A 23250-nucleotide genomic window follows, 5' to 3' on the forward strand; every position below is an offset into this window, starting at 1 on the left:
AAGATCAGTACAAATCAGATATGATGCCAGTGTAGCCAACTGGATACACATCAGTGCAGAACTGGTGCAAAAGGGAGTTCAGCAGAAATGTTTTCCTCTCAAGGCATCCTTGTTCCCACAGGAATTAGCCAGTATTTTCAGAGAGAGAAATCTGCTGTCCCTGTGCGTGGAGAAAGAAGGCAAAAGACAGCTGCCAAAAGCTGTGAAACCCTACCCCACACTTCCACGCTCCCTGCTTCTGAGAGATCTCCTGAAGAAGCTGTTTTGGGAGAAGCAGCAAACATTTTTTTCTTCCTTTGTGACAACAAACCTTCCCAGGGCAAGGCCTAGATCCTCTTTGACCTCCGCTGTCTCCAGATTCCACATTTCAGTGGTGTTTTGTGTTTCCTCCTGGAATCCACTTTTGAAGGCAGACCCGGCATTTGTTTCCAGCTTCAGTCGATGGCAGTGAAAGTTTAAATTGTCATTTCAGGCTTCTGGCTATTCTCTCTCATCTCTCCTCTTTGTTTTCTGCAGACCTTAGATCATCTGTTTCTGCAAGTGACTGTTCTGTGTATTTCTCTCTCTGTTGTCATGGGCATTTAAAGTTATATGTATAAAGTATAAGTACCCAGGGGCCTTATAGAAGGCAATAACTCAAGGCCAGACTTCCTTGGATCAGAATGTTGTCTTAAGCAAAGGATTCATGTGTGACATACCAAGAATATACCGTGACTTGTGGTGAGAGATATTTCTCTTATGGGAAGACTTTGACTCACGATTACACGTGGGTTAATTGCACAGTGCAAGCTCTGAGCCCACACCTGTGGTACTGGTGGATTGTCAGCACCCTCAGCACTGCAGCGTGGTGTTAAACAGTGTCTGTGCATTACTGCCAGGCTGGGTTCATCTGTTCATCTGCCTTAATGGAATCATAGAATCACAGAATCATTAAGGTTGGAAAAGACCACTAAGATCACCTTGCCCAACCACCAACGCATCCCCACGGTACCCAGTGACCCAAGTCCCTCAGTGCCACATCTGTAGAGTTCTTGAACACCTCCAGGGGTGATGACTCCACCACTTCTCTAGGCAGCCTCTGCCAATTACCACTGTGCATTATCACACTTTTTGAGAAGAAATGTTTCCTAATATCCAGCCTAAACCTCCGATGGTGCAACTTGAGGCCATTACCTCTTGTTCTGTCACTGTTACCTGGGAAAACAAGCCAACCCCCAGTTGCCAGCACTCTGCCCACTCCTCTCCAAAACAACACCAGGAGAGTCTGCACCTACCCAGGCATCAAAGCAGTCACTCTGGATCCTGGATAACCATGCTGACCATAGGCGTCTATCTGAAGGATGTGTTTATCATACAGAAGTCCTGGCATCTTATTCCTTACCCAGAAACTCAAGTTTGTGCCTTAAAAACTGCCCCACAGGCAGAAAAGAATTTCTTTGCCGGGCTTTGAGTTTGGTGAAAGTTGCTGATGGAATGAAAATTGCTTGTTGCTGTGCCTGTTTTTGTGGTTTTACCCTTGTAGGGCAGACTGTCTCATCTCCTTTTGGTGTCAGTCTTTGCTGGGGCACAGAGCAGCACTGTTCTCCCTTTGACATTCATTGGCAAATTAATTATCAGTCCATTGATAGTAAGAAAAGCTGAGGAAAGGGTGTGTCGTAATCTCTGTGAAATGGCTGCTGCCTCTATTTTGCAGTCTTTGGCAGTCTCCCAAAAGGAAGTTAATTATTGCTCTTTTATTTTTTTAATCTCTCATATTCAGGTGGGTGAGCAACACCCACGCAAAGCTGAGGTGGCTCGAATATTGCTATGGCATACAAACTCAGATGTACCTCTCGGTGACTCGAACACAGGAGGATTTTGTAGACACAATATGTTTTCATTGCTGTTTTTTAGAGCAGATTGATTAATAGATTTTAAGACTGCAGTAAACCCTTGTGATTATCTAGTCTGACCTTCTTTATTGCAAAAGCCATAGATTTTATCCAGTGATTCTGGCCTTCAGCAACAAACTGTTTTCAGACTGGGGCATGTCTCTTTGGAAATGCATTTGCTCCTCAGCTGGAGACTGCAGCAAACAGAGGGTACCACAGCCCACAGTAACCTGTTCCAAGTGACTTATTCACACTCTTAAAAGCATACAGCTTGTCTTCCATTGAAAAAATTGCTGACTCCCAATTTCATCCACTGGATCTTTGCTTTCAGCTACCAAAGGAAGGATTCTAGTGCTCACTTTCATTTCTTCACAGATGTGCTTGAGGGCAAGGCAGCCAGTTATGTCTTAGCTCTTTCTTTCCTGTGCCCATTCTGTTGACTTCTTTCAGATTCTCATGATAGTGGTTTCAGAGGGCTAGGTTGCTGTGCCATACTGCAGATGGACACATCCAAGCCAACCTCAGCCTGGTGGGCTGGGCAGGACACAGCCCATCAGACACTGCGCATGGGCCTGCACAGAAATGTGTGGTCTGGGCTGAGCCCCATGGCTGTGTTAGTAGCTTCAGTGAGTTTGTAAACAGTGCCTTTACTACAGCGGAGATGCAGCATAATTCTGGTAACTCTTCTCTGAACCTTTGTTGTATTGCTTGGGGGCTTTGTAAAGGTGCGTCCCCTCCCTGCCACGGGTAAGAAGGACTAGAGCAGAACTGCAGCAATCCCCTTCCTTCCCAGCACACAGGCACACCTTTGCTGTTGTGGTAAAACTGAGGAAGCAGCAGCATTGAGAAAGTGAGCTCCCCTGCTAGATGAAAGGGCAGAAAGGGAGGGCATCTCTGCAGCATCTCCAACATGTTTTGCAGCCATGAACACAAGGGGTGGATGGAGAGGACATCTTTGAGTAGCTGTGCCACGACCTCATCTTTGTGGGAAGAAAAGAAATAGGACCTCCCCGTCCTGGGATGGACTAGTGCATTGACTGCTCTTGGAGACATAACAGTGACAAGGCACAAGGTGGGCCAGGAGAGAAGGGAACTGGTGTACTGCAAGGAGGAAGCTGGGGCTTCTCCCTTCCAAGTGAGACGCTGGGTGCATTGAGTGCACTCTCAACCAGGACTCTCCCCAGAAGCACTGGGGGTGGGTGAAAAGATTAGAGAAGAGGGCCTCCTTTCCCTTTACAGTACCATGGCAATCCTCAAGACAAAAGGCAGCACACATGAGTAAATGAGCATGAACACTTGCTTTCTGCAGGGGCTATCAGCAAGCTACAGTGTGTGTAAAGGCAGGCTTGTGATTTCTCTTGCCATCTCGCTTGCTTTGACATTAAGCACAGATAGCCTCTGCTTTGAGGACTGATAGAGAGCTGTGAGCTGATCTGGCATTTTCAATTCCTTCTGAGCGCCAAGAACCCTGTCCCAAGTTGCTTAAGATAACCAGATGTTTAAGTGACCTAGACACTTGTCTAAGTGGTGCTGCAGCCTGCACCGAGCTGCGCTGTGCTCCGAGCGTCCTTTATTCTGCTTTGGCTCGTCTCCCTGGTGATTTCCCACCAACTTCAAAAAATGATCTGGCCCATTGCTATTTTGAAATTTAAGTTTTACTCCCTAGCCTAATAAATGGAGGGCTGATTAACTGATTTGATTGATTGTAATTTGTTTTCCAGTCAGCCCTTCCCAGCTTTTTTCTATGTGACTCGACAAAACTCGCTTCTTGATAAAATGTTTTGGGTAAAACTAAGAAAGAGGAGGGAAAGAGGGAGGGAGAGAAGGCATGCAAAGTGCTGGAAGCTTTGGAGGCATTCCTCTGCGGGAAAACCAACAAAGGACGGTACCAGGAAACCACGTATTAATTTCCCACCCCGCCATTAGCCTGACACCTGTTAGCCCTGACCATTACCCAGAGCTGAGGGGGAAAAGGCTAATCTCTACCACATTTATATCAACAAACTGGAACAAAAAAGCTGCCTAATTATCCCATTGAACCTGTGTCAGCTTTAAGGCCGGCTCAGTTTCCCGGGCTGGCTGTGTGCCAGCCCCAGCAAGCTGGGGTTCATAAGCTCCATGCTAATGACAACGTCCTTTCATTCCAGCAGCAGTATAATTGCCAAAAGCAGTTTACAGACTCATTATTTTTATGGTCATATTTCAGATGACAGAGTCAAAGGTCAGCCCAGGGTTTACATGGCAGTGCATTGGAAATGGGTTTGTTTAGCAAAGCTATTGCATCTCAGTGATAACGGTGGAACACCTAAAATAGCTGCCTGCTTTTTCCCGGGCTGTCAGGGAAGTATAGCTGAGGAAGGAAGCAAAAATGATGAAAATGGACTGAATATGGCTAAATATTTAGAGGCTCTGCTATGCCTATTTTTCTGTATTGCTCAGTAGTCAACTGTGCTTGGTGATGGGAGAGCCAAAGCCATGGGATTTGGTCCCTCACTGTAGAGAAGACTTAAGTCCAAGTCTCACAGTTGACTTAAGATGCAAAGTTCAGTTGCTAGGTTTTCATCCAAATATTAATTTCCCTCAGGCATTTCAGCTAAAAGAGGAGAGGACTGGTTGTTGCAGTGCTTTACCTTGATTTACAGTAGGAGCCTGTATCCAAAACTTAAAAGTATTTTGGCTTCTTGGCCCCTACTTGGACTATGGTTACACCTGAATTCAGTGGTAGAAATCAGGTTTGGACCAGGGCTTTCTCACAATGGCACTGAACATTCAAGTCAGTAGTCTTGGTTCAAACAAATGCTAACTAAATCTGCTTTGAACAATAAATCCTTTGGCAAGAAATCACGCTTTCCATGTACAATTTAAAAACACCTAGCTCTTTTTGTTCATTCTAAAAAAAATTCCCCCCCAAAAGGAAGAAGTTCAGGCATTTACCTTTTTGGCCAGTGAGAAAATATGGCAGCGAAGAAAACTGCCAAGTCAACTCTCAGTTTGTCTCCAAATGCCTTTGAAGCTGTGCATAAGGTCTAAATTAAGGGCATGCTTGGATTTCTGGCCATTTGTGCCAGGATTTCCTTGACAAGCGGAGTTTTGTGTGAGCAGGAAACCCAAAAACACCATCCCCCATGCTGAAGGGAACGTTGTGCCTGTGGTGCTCCTGGACCACACGCAGCAGAGCTGGATCACTGCTGAATGGGGAGAACCAATAGGTTTGCACAATGCTAAAGCCTAAAGCTTCAGTACAGGTGCCTGTGAATGCATGCCTACAATAAATTAAATGCCTCTGTTAATACACCAACCTGAATGAGTACTGCAGGCCTGGGTTTCACTGTAGTATTCCTTGGCTGCAGGGTCTGACTAATGAGATGTATGTTTATATGTAAAGCGTTAAGAACACAATTAACAATGGCACACAGAGAAAATCACTGTCAGTTGGCATTGGTTTGATGACTAATGAAGTTTGTCTTTCTCTCTTTTAACTCACTTTCTCCCCATCCACTCTGGGGTTTTGTCATCATAGTCTGTGGAAGAAGGAAAGGAAGATCTACACCTTTTTCTGCTTTTGTGGTTTCTATGGCTGTCAGCCTGGCACCAGTACGCAGTTCCCAGAGAACATGACACTGCCACTGGATATAAATGGAGAGGAAGTAAACACAGAAAGAGCTAAAATGTGTGTACCAATTTAACAGCATAGGAAAAAAGAAGCACTCTTTTCCTCACAGCCCATCTTTCTGTTCTTTACTGTGGTGATTTCCACGTGGACCCGATGACCACTAGTTCCACTCATGGAAGCTTCAAAATGAAATTTGTGCAAAATAGCTTATATTTCATATGGGTTTCTCTGTGAGAGCATATTCAGACAGCTCCATATCTGGTTGAAATTGGAATCCAATTGTTGTCACTTGTCTCTGTCTCAAATATCAAATCCTTGTGCTGAAATACTCACTGGAGATGGTTTCCATTTCTAAGGAAAAATACAAATGAAAAATGGTCTTAGGCAGAAATCATGTATTCAAGCACAAGTATGTGATGTGAAAGTTAAGGGAAGGGCTCAAAAGAAGTATTACTAAAATACTTCTCTCGGCTTCTTTCACTGTGTGTATTAAAAAAGCAAATGAAAACAGCATCTCTCTTTAAATTACTGTTGAACTATATTTACTGTAGTAAAACTACAGGAGCTCGATGCATTATATAATAATAAAAAATATGCAAGTTTATTAAGTCAAACAGTAAAACTATCGTCAGTCTCAGTTCTCATATACAGTAATGTGGCAAACCTTGCTGACTGCGGCTTTATAGTTTCTGTAGCATCTGTACTTAGTTATAGAGGTTTTACTATCTTTGTTTCAATATACTCTTCTGATTAAAACTCCTCATAGTTTTTTTACTAGATTTTCTGCCTACATATGTTTGATTTACCGAGACATTGTGAAATAGAAAAAGTTGCTTTGAAAGTTCCCTTGATGCCCTGAATTATTTGTAAAATAGAGAAACAGGAATAGGACAATGGAAAGAACTGAAAATCCTCTTGTACCTCCAATGTTGTGTATCAAACTGTGGGGCCAACTTAGTCATGGTAAGTACCATGCTTTTGGTAACAACCAGTTTTCCTCAGAGGCAGCTGATTCCGGTCACTGTGAGACAAAGCAATCAGGCTGGTCCTGGCCTTGGCTAGGGTCAGTGGGCTAATTCTTGTATTTTGATGTCACAATTCACACAGTCTTGCAAGTGTTGTAAGGAGATATGGAGCAATTCCGTTGGGATTAATGGCTGGAAACTTCTAGTGACTTCTCTGTCAGGATGGTTGACTTATGGTTGAGCTGTATATGGTATTCTGGCTCAAAAACTGGAATCAGAGGTTAGCTGGGGAGATAAGGGACCAAAACTATCTAGATATTTTGGATCCTCTGGCTATAGAGTGGGAGGATGCACTGAGAATCACTAACCTTTTCCAAAGTCAATATGTGAACCTCAGTGCTGCACCCTCTGTCTTTCAGGAAAGTCCTTGAAAAGCGGGAGCTAATGGACATTAGGAACCTATGACTGTGCTTCTCGTTAAATTATGATTTTCCTGTCTTTAGTCAAAGTTTCCCTTCTCTTGGTTGTTGACTTGTTGTCTTCATACTTCAAACTCTTAGTGCTCCTGTTAAAGTGCCCCACATGAAAGTAGCTCTACTCTGTTTTGAAAAAGCCTTGGCTTTGGAGAAGCAGGTGGAAAACACCCCATCAGTGAACAGAGCCATAACTTGGGAGCTGGGGTTATTAAGAAGGGACACCACCTAGCATTCCGCTCCCCATGGGACATGGCAAAACTGCAGGAACAGATGTTACTCATCCTTCTCATTCATTTCTTCCTGCAGCTAGACTACACAGACTCTTCTTTACTGTGTGTAGACCATATGCCCTCTGCTTGATCCATACTGAGTACACCTATTCCTCACTGCCCGACAGTGAATAGTAATTATGCCCCTCCTCTATTTTATATTTCCCTTTTTGTCACTTCTGCTTCCCTGGGGTGTCTGGAAGGTGATGATACATCTTCAGTGGCTGTCAATCCTTCAATTCCTTTAAAGGAAGTGGGAAACTGTTTTGCAGAGCAGGATATGGCAAGTAAATTTCAACAAACATAAGAGCCTAAAAGCCTGTGGTGATGGCCCAAAGGGCTTGAAGATGCTATCAGTCCAGTGTCATCAGAAGCAACAGTTGTACAGTTTTGATACTCTTTTAAAATCATAAAAAAAACGTTGCAGGGACCTCTGTGCCTTTATGTGTTATCTCTTCTATGGGGCCCTTTAGGTTTTGGCAATAATAATAAAAGATTTTTGTATGGGTCATGCTATTGATTTAGAAAGTCAAGATGCATTTTCTAGCACCAGTGTCACAAGACAATTGTGAAGGATCAAAGAACTTTTCCCTCATTCCAAGTCAGAAGGACTTAGATGAAGGAGAGAACCTCACTGACATCCTTTCTTTCTGCCTCACTGCAAAGCCTTCCCCTCACACAGAGGTCTGTCCAACCGTCTGCATTGCTTATCCAGGCTTGAAAATAACAGCGTGCAGTGTTTTTGGTCAACTTCTGACAAAAAACAGAGACATAGAGTGCCAGTGGATGTCCTATTTCATGTTTTCTGCAGACAGAAAGAAAGGGACATTAAGATAATGAGGGATATTTTCCTTTACCTGCACTACACATTCTGACAAGATTTTTTAAAACATATTTTTCCTTTAATTAAAGTTTTGTTTTGCCTTTTTCATCTGAAAGAACATTAATCATGCAGCTGTATTCCAGTCAAATATTTTCGAGTTTTGAAGACATTTTGTGTTATTGCAGTACTGCTTTTAGTTGTTCTGCATGTCAGACCTTAATGCAAATAAAGAAAATCCAGGGAATTGTAAATCCAAGGACCCAGCCCCATCCCTGGCCAGCTCAGAGTGAAGGCTAAGCCGACTTATAGACATAGGCACAAAAAAATCTGGTTGCTCTTAGCACATGAATTACTTCTGTGTGTTTTCTTATTCATGAGTCATTTCACTGACAGGCACTCACAGTGTTGATCTCTGGATCATCTGCCTAAATTTCCCCAAACCAGGCTCCTACAAGATTCCTACTAGGCTGGCAGCAACCCAAGAGCTTCTCTTCAGGTTATGGTAACATTTTTGGAAAACTGTAATTACCGCTTCAGAATAAACTCGCTATTGACAGAGTATACGATTTACTATATAGAAGGTTTAAGCAAGATGTGGGTAAAGCCCATCTTGGTGCCCCAGGTATTGAGATAATTTACAAAGACCTTGCTGCAAGATTTTATTTGAATTGAATATGCTTCATGTCCCTCTTTCTCTCCATTTTTGGGGAATGTTTACAAGTGTCTAATGTAAAAGCAAACTCCCAAAGCTTATCTGCAACTGAATCTTTTGTTTGCAAATGCTTTAAAATGCAAGGGGAGTCCTGTGCATTGACACCAGTAAAATCACTAGATAAACAAACCTTTATTTCCTACATTTCCTTAAGACTTCAGATCCTGCCACATTTTTTTCTTCCTCCTAATGCTCTGCTCATTAACAGGTTCATTTGATTCTTTCCTTGGGAATTCACCAGAGTTTGCCCTCAATCTCAGGGCAAATAGTTTATAAGTGATCTGCCGGATGGTGTTCGTTAACTGCTTCAGTCCCAGCGGGACACTGATATACCCTTAATTAGGATGTGAGGAGAAAAACCTCCAAGTGCTCCAAGGCGACTTGAGAGAGTGAGCTGAGAAGGCCTAGCTGTTCATCTTCTGAGGTTCAAGGCAAATGGGGAAAGAGAATGGGGAAAAAATCCCACACCAAGGATGAAAATGAAGAGCAGCATGAGGATGACAGTCACATGCCTTGTCGCATTTTCTCCATTTGTTATTTATTCTTCTGTGGGCTGTAAAGGCTGAACTCTGCTAAGAATTGCACTGCATCTTCCATACCTTTCCCATTCCCCTCGGGTTCAGACAGCTTATACACGTGCAGAGCAGCTATGCTTCTTGGAAAGCACGTGTTTATCCAGGCTGGTCCTTTTGAAATAAAAAGCCATGTGGTGCCATACGCGGTCTGTAGGGTACCACTCTGCTGAGGTTGGGCAGCGCATGAGAGTTGAAGCCCTAATACCACTTTCCTGTGAAAGGCTGGAGAATTCGGGTGGGGAAGTTTGACTTCGGAGCCATAGCTTAAGAAAATGAGCCCATTCAGCAGAGCCACTGGGAATGTGCTCACCTTTGAGCACCTTCCCAAGTCCTGCACTCTTCCATAAGTGCTTTCCTGAAGTGTGTTTGTTGTTCCAGCAATCAGCGATATTATATGTCTCTCTCGCGCTTGTTACATTTGGTTGAGATTTAACACACTACTGTATAATAATAATCCTGTAATGTAATAACATCAAGGTTATTCCCCGTAACACAGACCAGATGGTGGCACCCTGGAAAATGGTGCTTTATCAAGTGGTTCCGTCAGGGGTTGATTTCTGTTCTTATCCTTACTTCTTCTTGAGAAACTTTCTTCACCTCTCAGCACTTTTTGAAGAGTGCGGTTTGACGAATGAAGGGCCCATTTATGTGCTTTCCGTGGAGTGGTGGCTGCATTTCTCAGCCCTCCCTGGAAGGCGAGATGGGGACTTTCTGCTCCATATTACCAGGCTGCAGAGCTGCCTGCTCCTGTTGGGAGATGTGCGGACTCCCATTGCAGGAAGCAGGGTAGCCCAGAGGGCACAGGGTTTTGTTGGACCCTATTTCTTGCTGTTATTCTGCTGGTAGCACCTCTTTTCTTCTGGCACCTAAAGTATCTCAGGGTGTCCATTCCGCACAGCATGGTTTGAGCTTACCTTCAAGCAAGCCCAAGCCCAATGGCCCTGAAGTCCTTCGATAGGCCTAAGCCATGGCGATCTGCTAAGGCAGCAGAACGGCTGTGTTTCAGCTTCACTTGCTCAGTTCTCACTGGTATTATACTTTGCAGTCATAATCCCAAAATATTTACACTGGGCTGTGGGGGATCATCTTTAAATAAAGCCCTTCATGTGTTTCCTGGCTATTAATTTACCTTCCTAGCTACCCCCACACCCAGTACATTCTAAAGGCTTCTTCTGACACCACAGCGCCAACTGCATGCCATGCATTAGTTTAGAGAATATAACACGCATTAGATCTGCTTGCTCGCACAGCTTTCCCAGTAAGGAAGAAGTAGCCCACCCTATAACCTCTGCACCTCCAACCTCTCCAGCTATTACTTATGGTCCTCCTTCTCCTTCCTCTACTTGAGCCTGGTCTTCCCAGATGGGAATGACCTCCCCTCCGCCCCCACTTTTTTTATTATTTCCAAGACACGCTACACATGAAACTGCAAACACCTGGCAGACATTCCAGGGAGCGATCTGCAGTGCGTCTCCTGCACTGTGCAGGCATCTGAGCTGAACCTCATTTTAGAGATCCCAGAGGTGCTCTCAATCAATAATCCATGTATTTTTATGAGAGCCGGATTACAGGGATTTGCAAAGGGGGTGATTAAGTAATGCTTCAAAGAGCAGTTACTACTAGCACCTGCAGCATTAATAGGGATCTATTAATAGAAAGTGCACGATTTAGTAATAATCCTTTATTCATAGAAATGCCCCCTGATTTATGCCCTTCAAAATAGACAGTATTTTCCATATATCCAACTGGATTTAGATAGATGTGACTTCAACATCTGGCTGAGTGATGACATCTCAACTATGCAGACGTCATGCAGGGGGCCCAGAACAGTTAGCTAGAAAAGGGGTAATAATCATGCTCCTAACATTGCCCACCACCTGCACATTTGTGCTGTGTGGAAATGGTTTCCTGCGCTGATCTATCTCAGGTGGTTATCTGCAGGTGCCCCAGCCAGACAGACTGAGCATTGTCAATCACTGTCTGGGCAGCAGGGAAGCCAGTATTAACTATTTTGCTGATGTGATGAAACTAGACACAGACACAGCGTCTGGCTTGCAGCCTATCTTACCAGAGCTCTAGAAATGTAGAGCTGGTTGATTTCATTGCCAGAAAGACATACCTTTTGACAATCACTAGAATCTACCTCTGGCAGTACACAGCAGGGTTCTCGTATTCATGTGGAGCACCTCCAGGTCACTGGGTCTCCAACTAGGGCAGGAGTCTGTTCCCCACCTGTCCCTCCCTTGGCAGGATCAAACCTAAATGCAATTGATAAAATGCATCATCATTCAGCCCTTTGTGAATCCTATAACCCTCTAACACCTTAAAGTTAGAAGATTGCTTAGATTGTGTTGTACAAGTTGAGCAGAAGCAGGAACCAGCTTCATATAGGCAGCTTGCAACTTTTCTGAAGGCAAAAAACTAACACTGCAAACAAATGCCTCGGCTACATTCAGCCAAGTGTTTGCCCTCCTGCATGAGTAAGGTGCTCTGGATTCCAATGGATATTGACACTGGGACTCTCCTCCTACCTCAAGAAAAAATATTCTCTCGTCTCAGTTTGGACTTGCACTTTTCACTTCAGCAGGCTTGCTCTGGATTTGTGCCATTGGCCCTGAGAACAGCCTGGATACTCAGCAGCCCCTGGACAGCTTAATTAAGGGCTGGAACTCAGCATAAATCCACACAAAACTCTTTATTGTTTGCTTTTGTTTTTGCTTTCAAGGCAGAGATCACGATGACAGGTCACTCCTGGATACTCTATAAATTATCTGAGGGGAGAAAGTAATTTTTCAATGACATGTAGTTGTTACTCCAAAACCAACTCTGATATACTTCTGGGTAAAGTCCATTGGGAATGCCCAGGCATTTCCAAATCCGAACATTTTTCTTGTCTGTTTGAGTGGGAAGCAGTCTTGTTTTGCTTTGTGTCATTCGCCGTTCCAGCATGCTGCACAGGTCCTGCCTCCACAGGGCGTCACTGCCTTTCAGCTCTCCCAGAAGCACTGAATTTCTCCTGGTTGTGGTTAAAGGCAGCCAGTGGCAAGGATGGGTGAATGTTCACACTGATTCATGTTCACCCCAAAGTAGTTCCATTGCTAATGTTCTATACAGGCCTTGCTTTGTCTCAGTGACATCAGTGGGAGGCCACTCTACTCTTTACTCCACTATAATTAGTTATTTACAATGGGAGAGATGTCCTGTTTGTTTGTAAGAACTTTCTGACAAACATTGGAGTACATCAAGAGGTGTGAGAGACGCTAGGAAAAGATCTAGTCCTCCTCCTGCCCACAGAGAGCTCAATCACATCTACACTATTTCTGTCATTCTACACACCGCTTCCCAAGCAGGATATATGTGTGGGCATGGTGGTGGCAGGCTAGCAGTTGGACAAGATGGTCTTAGGGTCTTTTCCAACCTTACTGATTCTGTGATTCTATATCTCAGACGATATGGGGACACTATAATGTGCAAGGAGACCTAGAATGGATCAAGTTAGCTTGAAATGTATGCAAGTGTGAGCTCAAGATCCAACAGAATGCCAGAAACATGCAAGGAAGTAATGCAGGAGAAGGTTACTCCTCTTTGTTCAATACGTGTGTTGCTGTGTTTTTCAAGCAGGAGTGAAGAATCAGAAAGTAAAGAAAAGCTATCCTTGTCCTCTGGAATGCCGGGCATAGGTTAATGATCTGTATCCTCATTGAGTAGGATTTGCTGGTGGCTGCTGAGACAGCTTTTTTTGGTGAGAGTTCTTAAATATAGGTTATCTCTCTGTTCCTGCTGGATGGCACTCCTAACAAGTCACTTGCTGGTAGTTTAAGAACTTCTGCTGTAAGTCTGCAGAGCCACAGAAACTCTACTTCTACAAATCAAGTAAATCATAAGGAAACCCATGGTTTGTGGGTTTTTAAGATCCTTTAATGGCCCCCTCTTTTATTTTATTTATTTATTTTTTTAATGACTAGTGTGCAGACTTCACATTCCCTGCAGGTCATGAGGCACGCAGTGTGTTCAGCAATGACGCTTGCTCAAAGAGTTTCCATCTCCTGCTTGTCATTGTAAGTGATGTGCTGCAAGGCAGAAGGCTACAATTTGGTTGGTTGGCGTTTGTCACTGCCTTTAAGAGGAAGCCTCTTATCTAGAAGCTAGGGGGAGAGCTTTCAAAATTCACTGCCTTATACAAGCCAGCTAGAGTTTATCACTCCCTGTGTGTCTTGCTCTATTTGTAGAGCCCATCCATTTCAAGCTCTGAGCTGCTCTTGCAAGGAAACCATTAAAAATGTTTCTTGGACTAAAAATAATTTTTTAAAAAGTTGTTGTTTTTGGTTGGTTGGTTGGTTTTCTTTATGGGGTGTGTGTGGGAGAGGTATCTACATTTTGTCCTCTGTTTTTGGATCTCTCAGGTTCCAAAAACCTAAAAAATTGCCATTAGGATAAATAACATGGTAGTTTCTTCCTGACCTTATGTTAGATGGGACATCTAGGCATGCTAAGTAAAAATGTCTAGGATGGATAAGTCTCAGGTACAGAGTTTTTAAGCACTTATTTCTAAACAGCCCCCGCCTTGGGAGGTGACAGAGGGATGCCCAGGGCAGAGCCTGCCCTGAGCCAGAAAAATGCCCGACAGGCAGCCATGCCCAAAGGTGAGAGACCAGCAAAGGCTGCAGTTTCAGCCTCTGGGGAAAGGAAAGCTGCTGTGTTCTGCTCTTGAATAATCGATTCTCCTCACTGGAGAACCCCCCTTCCAAAAAAGCACAAGTAAATAAAGAGGAAACCGGATCCAGCCCTTCCAAGAGGCAGCAAGTGTCCTTGTAAAACAGGACCTTTATGAGATGGAGGAAAAGAAAGTTCTAGGGGTCCCACCTGTGCAATAAAATATTTAAATATACTCTGGGACCAAATCAATAGCGCTTCATTTAAGCCAGGCTTGCTGCTGGTTTCCTTTTTATTGATATTACTTAATATTAAAAAGACCAGAAGTTAGCAGTTCAGCCGTCTTGTCTAGCTGCATACCCACACCAGCTGTCAACCATCAAGGGAATTCCAAACCTCCCAACCCACTAGTTGTATCCCAGTTCACCTGCCCATAGCCTGGACAGAAGTCTCATCAGACTGAGAAGCAGTGACTACGCAAAAGGCTTTGGCTGGTTGGAAATTGTGCATTAGAGGGACACTGGGAAAGAGCTTAAGAACATTGGGTCAATACAAGTATTGTGATTACGGCAAGTAATTGAACTGCTTTTTCTGATTACATCAACTTCAGTGCATCCATTTAGACTGGATTTTCATTTTATCTGTCCTGTTGTAATTTCTCAAAGTGCAAGTGCCATCTTTCCACTCATAACAGCTGTTTTCTTCTTGTACTTGCTTTGTTGTAAAACCTGGCTTTTCTGGGGGACAAGATAGAAAGTCAAATAACGAGGCATTTCTTATAACTTAGAGTTGGAGTTGAAATGTTCTGCATCATTTTCTGCAGGAGAACCAGTGTTTACAGCTTAAGTCATATGCAGTTAGAGAGATGCCACCAAAGGGGAGTTGCACTCACCACTTAGCTCCTGTTTGAGTGGCTGTGACCTCTTAAGAATTCATCTTAAACTTAATTTCAGTCTTCTTGATGACTGTTTCAGGAGTCATCTGACTAAGGTTGCTGAGACTTCACTCATTTGGAGGTTCCTTTTTCCACTCCTTGCATAGCAAGAAGTTGCTGCAGAGTCCAGATCAAGAGAAGGATCCAAACGACACTGGATTCTGAATTTCAAATATCCTGAAGCCTGATGGGATTTCAGTTCTAGGTTTTCACTCATATCCTTCTCTATTCATAGCTTCTAACAACTCATAGACTCCTTATTTTCTGGTGCTGTAGGCTTTTACTGAAACACTGAGGCCTCCAAAGAACAAGAACTGATGTCACTCTGTACACAGAGTTTCCAAGAACATTACAATTTAAGGATCTCCTTTTGTTCTGGAGTATAGGTTGCCTGAGAGAGATAGTCTGACAGCTCCTACCAGCCTGTAGTCTGCACAGCACAAAAGGATATTCTTATCATGGAGCCAAGACGTACACTGCTGCCAGCACCTCCTTTTCCTACCACTCTGCTCCTTTGGTTGAAGTCAAGGTTTCCAGGCCCCATGCTTTTTATGTTTGGATAAATAACCTTTTATTTGCAACTCTCCTGTCTGGAATACATCAGTCTTAGAACTGTTCCACCAGATATGGGTGAGATAAGTACAGTCACTGCAAAGTTATAGCAGGTTTTTGCCAGATCTCACCGTGCAAATGGGCATGTCAAGAACTTGATTGGACCCCAAAGTAAAACTAAGAGAAAGTTTATTGATGTCATTCTCACTTTTAATCTGAAGAAATCTTTCCTAAATTAAAATAGCTGCATTGTTAAACTCTTTAGAGTATAAAATGGACTTGGACAACAGGACCTAGTAATACTGCGTGCTCATAAATTTATGCAACCATGTTTTGAACCACGTCCCTTTCAAGTTAAAAAAAAAAAAAAAGGTTGTGCAGTTGCATATTAATCCCTAATGTATTTTAATATTAAGCAACCCAACCTATTTCTTTGGCTACTACTGTAGAAAATGAGATCACTGTTGGCTGTAGATGCACACTAGAGCGAGACTGTTGAAGTGTATCTGGTGATAATAAGAATATCTATTCACAGCTGATAATACTAGTTAGCACTTCTGTAGCACTTTTGTGCACACTCTCAAATCACTTCACATGCAAGTTATATTTTCCAGTTCCCTCACCATACCAGAGAGATCTGAAAGAAACCTTATTTGAGTCACCCACAAAATAAGCCATGCAGTCAATGAGGTAACAGAGGAGAAAATCGTTGCTCACTGGAAAACACTATTAATTCTGAGCTTTTATTATGATGCTTCCAAACTATCTCCAACAGTTACACAGTGTTTTATTTTATAGCATTTTGAACAGATCTGCCTGCTAGAATAGAAAGCACTTAAGAGATTCAGTACAGTGGAAAATTATGTTCTACCTACAGCACATTAATCAGTGTGTTTATTCAAGCCTAAATGTTTGAAATATGGTTGCCTTATCAAAAATGTTCTGACTATACTAGCAGATGCCTTCTGGAAATACAGCTCCATACGGCCCATATGACCTGCCAACGCTGTCCATTCTTTGTAATAATTATGGGCTCCTCCCTAGGGATGGAAGTTGAGTTTGGTTTGCTTCAGGATCCAACATTTCAGATGCTAAACCAAACCACCTGTGTCTGCAAAATGAATAGAGATCTCAAACATCTTTCACAATCTTTCCGTTCCTTCTGCTTTGGCTAGGAACACAAGGCGATTCATCTCTGTTGTACTATCATGGTGTCTCTAATCCTGGATGAACAGAGGCATGCAAGCATTGAGGGAAAAATGCAACTGAAGATTTGTTTTCTTTTTAACTAACTTCAGAAACTGATTGAGCTCTGACAAAACTGCAAAGCGTAATTGTATTCTGTTTAACCTGTTTTTGCCTGAGTCTGTGGCAAATGTGTGAGGTGTGGTACCTGCATAACTGGTGGAAGGAACCTGATGCTGTACAAACTATAGCATTTCTGTGGCTATGCTCTCAGAAATGGAGAGGTCAAGCACTGATTTGCCTAAAGAAGATTCTTACAGACATAGACTGGTCTTGACAGAGGTGTCATTGGAAAGGTATTTTAGAACCAGGAAGAAATTTTTATCAGGAGTTTCTCACCAACTGATGACATCTTTGTATTTCCTGTATGCTCAGATTATGCTTTGGCATATCAGCCTATCACATAACTCTGCAAGTGCTGTACCAGCTGACCTACTACTCCTCATCTTCTGATTCTTCTGCAAGGGTTTGAAAGCTCTTGCTTCCTATTCCACAGTAGAATAGACTCATAGAATCATTAAGGTTGGAAAAGACCACTAAGATCATCTAGTCCAACCATCAGTCCATCACCACCATGCCCGCTAACCATGCCCCTCAGTGCCACATCCACACCTCCAGGGACGGTGCCTCCACCACCTTCCTTGGCAAACTGTTCCTGTGCCTCACCACTCTTTCTGAGAAGGAATTTTTCCTAATATCCAACCTGAACCTCCTGTGGCACAACTTAAGGTCATTACCTCTCGTCCTATTGGAATGAGATTTCCTAGGTCAGGAAAAGCACTTGTTACATAATGCCACATCAGTGGGGGGTAAAAGGCCTTTAGCCAGACTGAGGCCTTAAGTGACAGTTATTTGGGAGCATACTCAGCATAAACAGTGTGCCCATTAGGACCACGGGGTTCAGTAAATTTGGCTCACATTATCACTGTGTTTACTTCAACATCATGGTGTTAGTGCTTTGGTGATCTGAGCACGTCAGCATTGCAGAGCTTTTTCTTCATGCTTACAGCTCACTGCTGCAGTGAAGAAATTCTGGCCCACAACCAATGTTTTTTTCTCATGAAAAGTGCTAAGGGATCATTAGGGTCCAGCCAGACCAGACAAAACTCTCATTTTTAAGGCTTCATCTGAAACACCCACCCACTGTGAAGTGGATGGGACTGAATTTATCTTGAGGAAGATAAAGGCTGAGTCAGCCCCGCTGGGACTTGGACCTGTGGTTAGAGAAAAGTTAGGCACACCACATTTGAAGGTTAAACCACTAAGACATCTCCATGAGCTAAGGTAAACATACCATCATTTACCCTTCCTATCTTTTGCTCGCCAAGCTATGTATTATGTGCACAGCAAAATATGCATATAACTCAGCTGCTGGAACAAACAGGAGAGACTTGAGAAAAGCCAAAGTCCACCCTATCTGGCTATATGTATAGCAGAACAGCACCCTTCTTCTTTTAAAAGGCAAAACAGTGCAGTCTCAGTTTCCTAGAAAGGTCTTCTACCCCCACAAAGGGTTGAGTTTGGGCCCAGACCCAAACAAGCTCTCAGAACAGAGCATATTCCTTTCACCTTGGCAATGGCACTGTATAACGCAAAGTGCTTCTTTGTCTGAACCTTCTTATGGGAAAGACAAATAAGGGCTGGGAAGATTGTTCTGAAGGGAATACAAATCAGCTGTATTTAAGTCTGCAGAAGAGAAGCTGTCCAGGCTCGGTGCCTAACATAATAGCAGGAGAAACTGGGTCAGGAGCCATTGTCCTCCAGAAGCTCGATCCTCCTACTGAAATCAAGAGGGAGATTATCACTGACTGCCATGGGACAGAAACAAAGTCTTGGAGAGAGAAAGGAAGAAGTACCTTTAGCAGGGCTGGCTTAGAAAAGCCTTCACTTCCTGCTTCCTTCATGTTGTTTCTCAAAGCAATGCTCTCCACCAGCAGCTAAGTTTGCTCTGCCAAGACTCACTCATCCAGAATAATTCACCTTCATCTCATCACTGAGGAACTGATGAGAAAACGAGGTCAGGCAGGGAAACCATGACAAGAAACAGTATCCACAGATGGAACCATGTTCCTACTTTTCCCATCTGCCTTCTGATACTCAAGTCTTTTAGCTTATATTTGAAAGCAGTGCTGGTGATATTTTGCATGCTCACCTTTACCCCCAGTCTCCTCTGTCCACTGATCAGCTTCACCATCTTACTTTGCCTAATTTATTGCCTGTCCATCAGATCCAAAATGCTTCATCTGAAGTATATCAAATGTGCTGAATAATTTCATTCTGGTTTAACACTAAAAACAAAATGGTCTTTAAGGAAAATTATTAAGCTTCAGTTTCTACAAGACATTAATATCCATTAAAACTGAGTATGTTTTCCAGGTGCATACTTTCCTCTCCAAAAATGATTTCTTCTTTGAGTGTGTGCTTAAGAAAAGTCTTTAGCTCCAGCTCTGCTCACAGGATCCTTTCTCTTTAGGTGTACATGAAAATGTTTGGTTTGGCTGTAGAGACAAAGCAGTACACAAGACATATTCTCTACCTTGTGCTTTTGCCAGGTGAACTTCAGCAAGTCCATCCTTTACCTAAGTTTCATTTATCTGCATGTGAAATTGAGATAATATGAAAAAGCAGATGTGCTTCTCCAACACAGCCCTGGCCCACCCCTTCTGGGCAGCAATGTCGCTGTGGTTGAGTTCTGCCATTGTCATCCTCGGGTACAAAAGACGACTTCACTAGCCCCCTGGATGTGATGTTTTTCATGTGAGAGAGCTGTCAGCAGGGGAAAGGCCATCCTGGGCAGTCTCTAAAGAGCAACTGTGCTGGCGACCTCACAGCTGCTGAGAGATTGGGTTTCCAAATCACCTGCTCTGGCTGAAAATACAGGAACTCGCCTGTCAGCCACTGCCCAGTATTTACTCCAGGCTCATCTGCACCTTCACTGCCTGCATCCTCACTGAGGTTTAACAGGTTGTGTCCTGGCTGTTTGTTTGAAAAATAGGCTTCTCTTAGCTAAACATCAAGCCAGTTAGCCTAACATCTGGGTCAACTAATAGTCGCAAATGATTAAAACTCCACTGAAAAGTCATGGTGCAAGTTAACTAGCCACAAACCCGCTTCTGCAGGAGCAGCCTTGCTCCTCAGCAAAGGGCTGCAAAGGCCAGCTCTGGTTCAGATCCCCAAACATGGCCCCAGAACTGAGTGCAGCTCCTGGTGCAGGGCTCAGGTGCAACCTCCAAGTGCCTCCAGCCATCTGCAAACACAAGCTGAGCAAATTCACCATTGTAAGTTGCCTCTGTTGGATTGCAGATCAAGCTTTAGCCCGTCTTTAACTGTTATTTCTCTTCAAAAAGAAAAAAAAGCAAACAAGATTTAGAACAATAGAATCATAAAATGGCTTGGGTTGGAAGAAACCTCAAAGATCATCTAGTTACAAACTGCTGCTGCAGGGACACTGGTACAGTCAGCAGAAAACCAGAGAGGTGTATTGTCCCCACTGTTTGCTACTAAGAAGATTTTATAAGTAAGAAAAAGATTAGTCCTGGTATAATATTTCTTTTGTGCAAGTGTCTGTGATTGTAAGGGAGCTATGGTGTAATGCTAACAGAGAAGCAATGACCAGAACAACCCTCTAGAATAATAGCTCCAGAAACCCTTCGTGGCTTGCTGCAAAGTATTTATTAATTTGGTTAAGGGATGGCCTTGTGCCATATCCTGAATCTGACTGCATCTTAGAATTCCTCTGTGTATTTCCTAGAAAGATTTACTATTCCTATTCCTTGATAATGGGACAATCCAAAAAGCAGATCAAAAGGCAAGCATTTTACAAAGAAAAGAGAATGCTGTCTTCTTGCATAGACACGGCCAAGTAAAGCAGATGGCTCCGCCCTTCCAGTTGCAGCTTGGGTGTTGTTTTTGTCTGGAACCATCTGCAATCTGAAAAGATCTGATCTGCTGAGTGGAGGCCATTGGTAGCTGTGTGAAGCAGGGCTCGCATCTCCAGGGAGGCAGATTCTCCTGTGTGTTCACACTAACCGCTTCTGAGTTTGCTGCTATTTTTAATTGCAGTGCAGCTAAAATAAATAAAACGCTTGCCTAGAGTAGGGAAGAGAACCGCTTCAAACTCCAAAACTGGGGTGGCTATTGTCACTATAATTTGCTGGTCTGTGGAAAGCTCAGATGACATTTCTAGCCCAGCCCAAAGCCTCTTCGGCCTCTCTTAACCAGAATATCCCTCCTCTCTGCCCACCCATGCTTGGTAAATGTGCCAGAAAGAGCTGCCTCCAATGCAATACTTCTGTGTCCAAATTTACAGCGTCAGGCCCTTTGAATGACTTAGTCCAGGGCCATCAATCCGTGAACTATCATCCTCCCAGAAGAGACCACACAGAAAACACAAAGGGTTCAGCAGTATGTCAGCAAAGCTAAAACTTTCAGTAATAACGTGAATCACTGTTTGGCCATATCTTGCCATGCCTTATACTTCCCTACAAAGCTTGCTGGAATACAGCATATTTACAGCACTGTGCTTGAAGGTATTACTAGGTTTGTGCTGTGGATACTGGATAATAAACCATTAACTATAGACTTGCAGAGCTGTGCACTACATGCTGGCTTCTTTGTCTAGACAATTACTGAAGTCCTAGTGAAATACTGCAGTACCATGTACCAGGAGAGCCCAGATGACAGCATGGCATCAGTGTTTCTGCAAAGAAATACATATTCCCCTCCTAAACTCAGATTTCTGCATGCTGGGTTTGCTGTAATTCAGCGTTGTAACCACAGAGGCCTGGCAAGTTGTGCTGTTATTTTTCCATAGTGCCACTCTTTGCTGGATCTGCTTTGGTTATCTGTTCTGTTTAAGATCTGCTGCATTAATAGCTAACCCTAGTGCTTGTCTCAGGAAAGTGGGAGCATCCTATTTTATGCCTCACAGAACTGATTCTAATGTGTATCTGAAGTTAGTAAGTCAAGACCTTTGCTACATTTTTTTTTAGCATTGTTTTTGTCATTACTGATAGCACCACTGAAAATCAAGGCAGAGTTAAATGACCACTGAAATATGGTGTGTTTTTTTTTCCTTAATATAACACCATTCTACAGAGACTTGGAAAAGGATTTAGATGAGTAGCATACAGCGATGCTGAACACCTTCCAAAAGCAGTGCTTTGGTGAAACTTGTTCATTACTTGTTTAATAAAGATCATGTGCCCTGTTATAAGCATCAAACCTGCAGTCCATTAATCTTGGGAGAAATTTTCCCTCTCGTTCAGATCTGAACTCAAGGAGGGGGTGGGCAGGGAATGGCCATTGAGGGTTTTTTCCACTTTCAGGAGAATGGCATGTTCCTCAGGGAGACAGTAAATTGAAATTAAGGCTGTTTCAGTTGGCCTACAGGATGTGCCTGCAAATGTAGACATATCGAAATGGTGAAAAAGTCTGTCTGTGCCCATTCATATAAAGTGAATGGGTTGTAATGTTCTCCAGCCCTTGGGAACGGTGGCTAGATTGAGGAAAGAAGGCAGGAAGAATGAGATGGATTTGACATAAGTATATTTAAGTGCATTGAAGGATTTCTCTCCTCCCTGTGGTTTGATGGTATATTCCACCGGGGTCTACGAGGAAGAAAGAGAGTGAATCCCTGCAGCTTTCCTTTTTGAGGATAACAAATCTTAAAACAGGTGTGAGCACAGAAAGATCCCCTTACTTGTTGTTTTTCAGCTCGTCTCAGCTGGCTGGCGCTCTGCATGTATTATTATCATTCTGCAGAGCAAGCACTGGGGAGAGGGCACCAGGAGGGGAAGAGGAGCCGGGAAAATAAATGACTGCAAATGAATAATATGAACTAAGTATGCCGGTCATGCTCTATGAAATTTATTATACTGTGGTTACCAAGAAGACATATTAGGCAGAGTAAAAAGAACAGAAAATAAAAGGTTGCAGTGTAGGGAAATACCTTCTTGCCTCTGGGCAACGCGTGAAACATGGGAATAAGCGTGACGGGAGCTCAGGCTGCTGGGCGGCCTCCTTAGCTGCAGAGAAAGGCTTAGGCTGTCTATGCATGGAAAGGCGTGCTCTAAATTTGCTTTCAATGAAAGATCAAGTGTGTGTGTATGGCTGGGGGACTCCTTGTGCATTTTTCCAGTGGCCAGCTAAGTGGTGGGGTTCAGAAGAGGTAGGGCACCATCTCAGAATGCATTTTTAGGAGTTACAAGTGAAGTCTTCCCAGTCTTCCCACCAAAAGGACCCAAAATGGCACACATATTTACCAGGCCCTGCCAGGACTGCGGTACACCCTGCTGGGGTTTTCAAAGATGCGTGCACGTGGATGTCTACTGACAAAGAGGGGCTGAGCACTGGATGACATTTCTGCCTCTTCCATTCTCCTGTGGAGAAGACTTGTGCAGACAAAGCAAGTTCCAGTCATCAGTCTGAGGGTCCAAGCAAGGCTCTTGCATCTTTCCCCCTGGTGGGAGAGTGTCCTCCAAAGTAGGGGTGGAAACCTTAAGGAATATAAAAAGCACAGTAGGGCTCACTAACTTTGCACATCCAGAAGTGTTTCCTGGGA

This window comes from Numida meleagris, chromosome 3, assembly GCF_002078875.1.
Source record: "Numida meleagris isolate 19003 breed g44 Domestic line chromosome 3, NumMel1.0, whole genome shotgun sequence".
Taxonomy (NCBI): domain Eukaryota; kingdom Metazoa; phylum Chordata; class Aves; order Galliformes; family Numididae; genus Numida; species Numida meleagris.